Source organism: Vombatus ursinus, unplaced genomic scaffold (assembly GCF_900497805.2).
Source record: "Vombatus ursinus unplaced genomic scaffold, bare-nosed wombat genome assembly UNPS02014180.1, whole genome shotgun sequence".
Taxonomy (NCBI): domain Eukaryota; kingdom Metazoa; phylum Chordata; class Mammalia; order Diprotodontia; family Vombatidae; genus Vombatus; species Vombatus ursinus.
Genome location: NW_020953958.1, coordinates 348,373 through 354,837, shown reverse-complemented (window position 1 = coordinate 354,837; position 6,465 = coordinate 348,373).

Below are 6,465 nucleotides of genomic sequence, written 5' to 3'. Positions count from 1 at the left end.
ATCTATCTATCTATCTTTCTATTGATCGATCTACATACACACATATATCTATATGTATGTATGTGTGTATGTAGTACATATACACATATATACATATGTATGTAGGGTATGTGTGTTTAACAATGTGACCAGCCCACTGGAGTTGTACTCTGTGCAGTAGAGTTTGAATGCTTGGCAGTTCAGATGGAGAAAGGACCTCAGTGTCTGGTATCTTATCCTGCCAAGTGATCTTCAGAATCTTCCTAAGACAATTCAAATGGAAGCAATTCAGTTTTGTGGCATGATGCTGGCATACTGTCCAGGTTTCACAGGCATACAACAATGAGGTCAGCACAACAGCTCTGTAGACCTTCAGTTTGGTAGGCAGTCTAATACCTCCTCTCCCACACTTTTCTTTGGAGCCTCCGAAACACTGAGATAGTTCTGGCAACACATATACTTTCTTTTGACTTTGCACACTTTTTATAATCCTGTGCAACTACTCATTGACATTTCATAACAACTCAGTGAAGAACTTTAGCAGTACACTGAGCAGCTCACATCAAATCTCTCTGGGCCCCAGCCTCCTCAGCTGTAGAGTAGCGAATAATATTTGCCTTGCATACCTCACAGAACTGTTGTGAGAATCAAATTAGAGGATGTAACCAAAGCAATGTATGCAAACCACTTTATAAAATTGCTTTTTTTTTCTCCTGGCTCTGTTTCTAACTTTCTGGACATTTCCACTATGCCTCAGCTGCTCTCTCACCCTGGAACACCCCTCTACCATGCCAGTCCCTTTCTCCTATTGCTGAGTTCCCCCCAGACCCATTATCTTGGGAAAGAACCCAGGCCAATCAACCTTCATTCCCTTTCTGGCTGTGCTTATAACTGTCTGGACTTTGAAACCATGCCCTGGGTAGATAGTTTTCATCCCTTCCTTCCTTCTCCCCACTTTTCAGCCCCCTTTTGTGTGCTGTCTTTCCACATTAACATGTAAGCTCCTCAAAGACAAGGACTGTCTTTCTATTAGCTTGCATTTTTATCTCCAGCATTTAGCACAGTGCCTGGCACATAGTAAGTACTTAATAAAAAGGTTTATGCCTTGCCTTGCCAAGTAAAGTAATGGACAAACTTGGGTTGCCGTGATTATGAACCTATAATGAACCTGAACACCACCCAACCCAAGGCAAGCTGGCCTCAGGGATAAGAAGAATGAATCTTCATAGGCCAGAAGACTCCAGAGTTAAGCCTCTGTCTCTGGTCCAGTTTTCTATAAAGTCATCCGGCTGATGGGACTGAATCCATGATAGATTCTTGGCCAACCATATACCTCAGTGCCAACAGCTCCTCATTAGTGCTGTAGAAATAGCCTGATGAGGTTTACTTGGGATAAGCTGCCATGCATTACTTTATTGTAAGTTAATCTTCCAATTAATATCACCTAAATATCCTAGGTCTCTGGGGGCCTGGCTCAGGAAGGAACAAGAAAAACTAAAATGATGCATCTCCACTGGGTCATGGGTAGTAATGATTTTCACTGCAGATTCCAGAACTGCCACCCACATGTATATTTTGCTACTTCACAATCTCTGATGCATTTCACTCATAAGGGTCAAAGAAACATTTCAGCTCAATACAAATGTGATTCAGGGACTCCAAAATCTCTTGTATCAAACAGATTGGGATTGCTGAGGACTGGGGACTGACTGGACTAGGTCATCATTTTTTTTTCTTTGTTCAGCTCTTGGTCCCAACATGGAGTAAATCCAGCATCATCTCCAAAGTAAAGTTTAATACTTTAATGTTTCATGTCTAGATTTTCCCAAAAGTGGGGAACAGCATCCCCACTCCCTGTTAGGTATTCAGTACACAATAATAACAGGTGTGGGGCAAACTTTATCTTCTCCACCTCTGAAAATGCATAATGTCAGGCAGGCAACAAGTATTTATCGATCATTTATTATGTGACAAGCTATGTGCCAAGTGCTGAGAATACAAATAATGATAACGATAATAGGCAGCATTTATTTAGTGTTTTACAAATATTATCTCTTTTGATCCTCACACCAATCCTGGGACGTGGATGTTATTTTTATCTCCATTCTACAAATGAGGAAAGTAAGGCTGAGAGAGGTTTAGTGATGTGCCCAGAGTTACATCACTAAGTGCCTGAGGCTGGATTTGAACTCAGGTGTTCCCGAACATTCATCAAAGGCATTCATGCCCAGCCTATGCTCTAAAATCCCAACTTCTACAGGAAGCCTTCCCCAACCCCTTCATCCCAGTGCCCCTCCTCTCTCAATTTTTTATCTCCTAACTATCCTGTGTATAGCTTGCTTTGTATATTTTTGTTTGCTTGTTGTATCCCCCATTAGACTGTAAGCTCCTTGAGGGCAAGGACTGTCTTTTGCTTCCTTTTGTTTCCCCAGTGGCACAGTGTCTGGCATATATATAGTAGGAACTTAATGTTTATTGATTAGTTGGCTGATTGTTTCTACTCTCCAGTTATCTTCCACTTATACTGTCCAGAAAACTCAAAGCAACATAATTGAAGGTTGGCAAACTCCAGATATCCTGGTGTCCTGCTCCCACCCTATCCCTATCCCACCTTGTGATATGGCTCTATTCTTCTAGCTAGAGAACAGTCCTCCCCCTTCTCCAAATTGTATAATGTCGAGAAAACCCACCCCCACCCCCAGAGCCCAATGCCTGACTCACAAATTCATGAACTCTTGGAAACGCTAGTATTTGAAAGACCCCAACCCAAGTCAACTATCAGGTAACCTCCAGGTGGGAAATATTCATTCTTATTATTACAAGTCTATAACCTGTATGGTGCAAAACAAAACATAACAGAAGGCAGAAGAAGAAAGCTGGAAATTACAAGTCAAGGAATTCCCCTTTCAGATTCACTTGATCAAGTGAATGCCATTTGCCCCATGCTTCTCCTGCAAGTCACCATTTTCTGCTAGGTCGAAGCGGGGAGAGGAGAAATCCCATCCTGCCTTGCTGCACACTCCTTTCTGTCATTCTAAAGCAGATGAAGCACAAAAATAGAAAAGAATTTGAGTCTTTTCACAGTTCACTTGCATAGGCTACAAAGGGTCCCTCAGCGAAAGTCTAATTCGCCTGAGCTTCAGGCAACCAATTATCAAAAAGCAATCTTATTTTCTTGAGACCAATGAATAAGGTGTCAATATGTAAGTTCACATTCATTGAGGTGCCCCTCAGATGCCTACAGCAAGGTCCGCACCGATTGCCCTCGTGAAGTGGGTTGGGGAAAACTAAAAGGAATCAGGCACTCTCCTGACCAATCCCTTGTTACACAAAGAAAACCTTTTTAACAATCAAAACTGCCAAAAGGAGAATGAACTTTTGTGCTAGGAGTTGGGGGGAGGAAAAGAAGGCTCATCATTTGTCCCCTGGATTATTGCAACAGCCTCCTAAATGGTCTTCCTGAATGATGACTCTCACTACTCCAGTCCATTCTGATAGTCAAAGTAATTTTCCTAAGTGAAGATCAAACCATTGACTCCTCTGCTCAGCCAACTGCAGTGGCTTATTATTGCCTCTAGAATAAAAATATAAGCTGTTTAGCTTTTAAAGCCCTATACAACCTGACCCCAACACAACTTTCTAGCCTCAATGGACATTACTCCCCTTCCTACACTCTGCAACCCAAGGAAACTGGCCTTCTCTCTTTTCTTTGCTTGCAACGCTCTATCTCCCATCTATGTCTATGCCTTTGAACTGGCTATCCTCCCCTCTACCCCTTCTCTCACTACCCTGGTCCGTTCTAATGGCCAAGGTAAAAGAATGCTCTCCTCCCTTACCTTAGCCCTCACAGAGTCTCCCAACTCAGATACTATCTTTTGCATGATGTCTTTCCTGATCCTCTCAATTGCTAATGCCCTCCAAACTTACCTAGTATTTAATTATTTTGTGTGTATACGTATGTATATGCCTTATATATGCTGTACATATATGAGTGTATACATATATGTATGTTTCTTGTCTCTCTCATTAAAATGTAAGTTCATTAAAAGAAGTTTTTTTTTTCATTCTTGCCTTGGCACACAGTGTGGGCACTACATAAATGTTTATTCTCTTCCCTTCCCTTCTTTTCTACTTGTATCTTTAGAACCTAACACAGTGCCTGGCATACAGTAGATGCTTAATAGACACTTGCTTATTGGTTGATTCGATATTTTCTTCTCCCATCTCCAGGAAAACTCTTTTTTAATCTCTCTAAGCTGCCCTCAGCAGCAAGTAGGTGAAGAGTTTCACAGCTTGGGAGGAAGTAAATTAGAAGCAATTATAATTAAGATTGCCTCATTTTTGCACAAAAATGCAGTGCATATGAGACATCTCAAAATTACGGAATCAGAATAATAATGTTAGGATCATAGGATTTTATTTAATTTTATGGTTTTATTGATTCCTTCTATTTTTTTGTGTCAAATGCATCTCTTAATATATGCCCTGAATCCAGTGAACCCTCCCTTACAATAAAACTTACACACACACAAAGCAAAACAAAACAAACACATAGACTATACTTGACATCCTATGCAAAATTCCACACATATATTGTCCCCCTCTATCTCTGATGAAAGGAGGGAGGTTCATCTTCTCATTTCTCCTCCTGGGACAAGCTTGGTCACTATAATTATACAATACTCACTTTTGCTTTATTGCCTCACTTAAATCCAATTTACACACAAAGTCAAGGTCCTCTTTGAAAATGAAGGACAAACAATAACCATAATTGTCATTTCCTTTTGCAAAGTTGAAGTCAATATATATGTTGAATTCCTGATTCTGCTTTCCTTTCTTTGAATCAGTTCATATAAGTCTTCCCATATTTCCCTGAATACTTTGTTTTTGTCATTTCTTATGGCATAGTCATAGTCTGTCACATTCATGTACAATGAATGATATCACCATTTCCCAAGATACCAGCAACAATTTTTTCTACTTCTTTATTATCCCCAAATTGCCAATACAAATATTTTGGTATGCAGTGGAATCTCTGGATTGAAAAGTAATAAGTCATTTTGACTATTATAAACACCCAAATTAACTACAAAGGACTTCTGAAGGAAGACACTATCTGCATCCAGAGAAAGAACTGATAAATTGAAGTATGTATAGAATGATCTTACATATATACATATTTGTGTCTAATGGTAGCCTCCTCTAGGGTGGGAGGGGAGGAAAAAAAGAAAAATACTACTTATGGAAAGTTAGAGTGCAGGGATGCCATCAAGGTTGTCCTTGAGGGATGCCCATCAAGCCTTTGATTTAATATTTCCGGTGATGGGTAAGTCACTGCCTTCTGGAGGAGCCTGTTTCACTATTGAACAGTTCTTGAGTCTATGTCATATGATGGTACCCTGAAGAAAATGAGAAGAAGAGGATATGATAGCCATCTTCAAGGATTTGAAAGGTGTTCATGTGAAAGAAGGATTATATTTGTTCTGCCAGGCAGAAGAAATGGTCCTAAATTACGAAAAAAGCAAAATTTTGGTTTGATGTCAAGGGCAAAAAAACTTTCTAAGTATTAAAGCTATCCAAATGGGATGCATGGGATGAACTGATTAAGGAGGCAGTGAGTTCCCCTTCACTGGAGATCTTAAGGCAAAATCTCCATGATCAATTACTGGAATTCTTTTAGAGATGATTTGGACCAGATGGTCCTTTTAGACTCTGAAATGCCATGTTTGATGCTAGATGTTAGAGGGCAAGCCTCAAGTTACCTTCTTGTAACTTCTACCTACTACCTTACCTGTTCCTGGAGCAATACAGTACAAGTCTATCTCCTCATAGCTACTCTAGTGTTTTCCCCTTTCTCTATCTAAGGTTAAACATCCCCAGTCACTCTTTCATTGTACTAGCCCTCCAACTTTCCTATGGCCTGTAAAAGGACCCAAGTTCAAATCCTGGCTCTTCTACTTACTACTTGTGTGACATTTGACAAATCACCTAACCTCTCAGTGTCTCAGATTCCATAGCTGTAAAATCAGGGAGTTAAGTTACATGTATTTGAGAGTCACTTCCAGCTTAAACATCTATCCACTGTATCTTGCTCTGATCCTACCACATCTGAAGCAGTCTGAGCATCATATTTTAGGAAGTACACTGATAACCTAGGGAATATCCAGGAAAAGATAATAAGGATGATGAGGGAGGCAGAAGGTCATAATATGAAAGGATTAGTTGACTGGGGAAGTTTAGCCTGAGGAAAAGAGGCTTTTGAGGGGCCAAGATTGATGCCCTTAAGAATTTCAAAGACTGTCATATGAGAAAGAGATTAGACCTGGTTTGTCTGGACTGGGTTTCCTTGGAAGGCAGTGCCCCTACCAATCCTCAGCAAAGACTAAGAGAAGGCAAGATAAGCACTTGTTGGGTATGTTGTAAAGGAGTAGTTTTCCTTTATGATATGATATGATATGATATGATATGATATGATATGATATGATA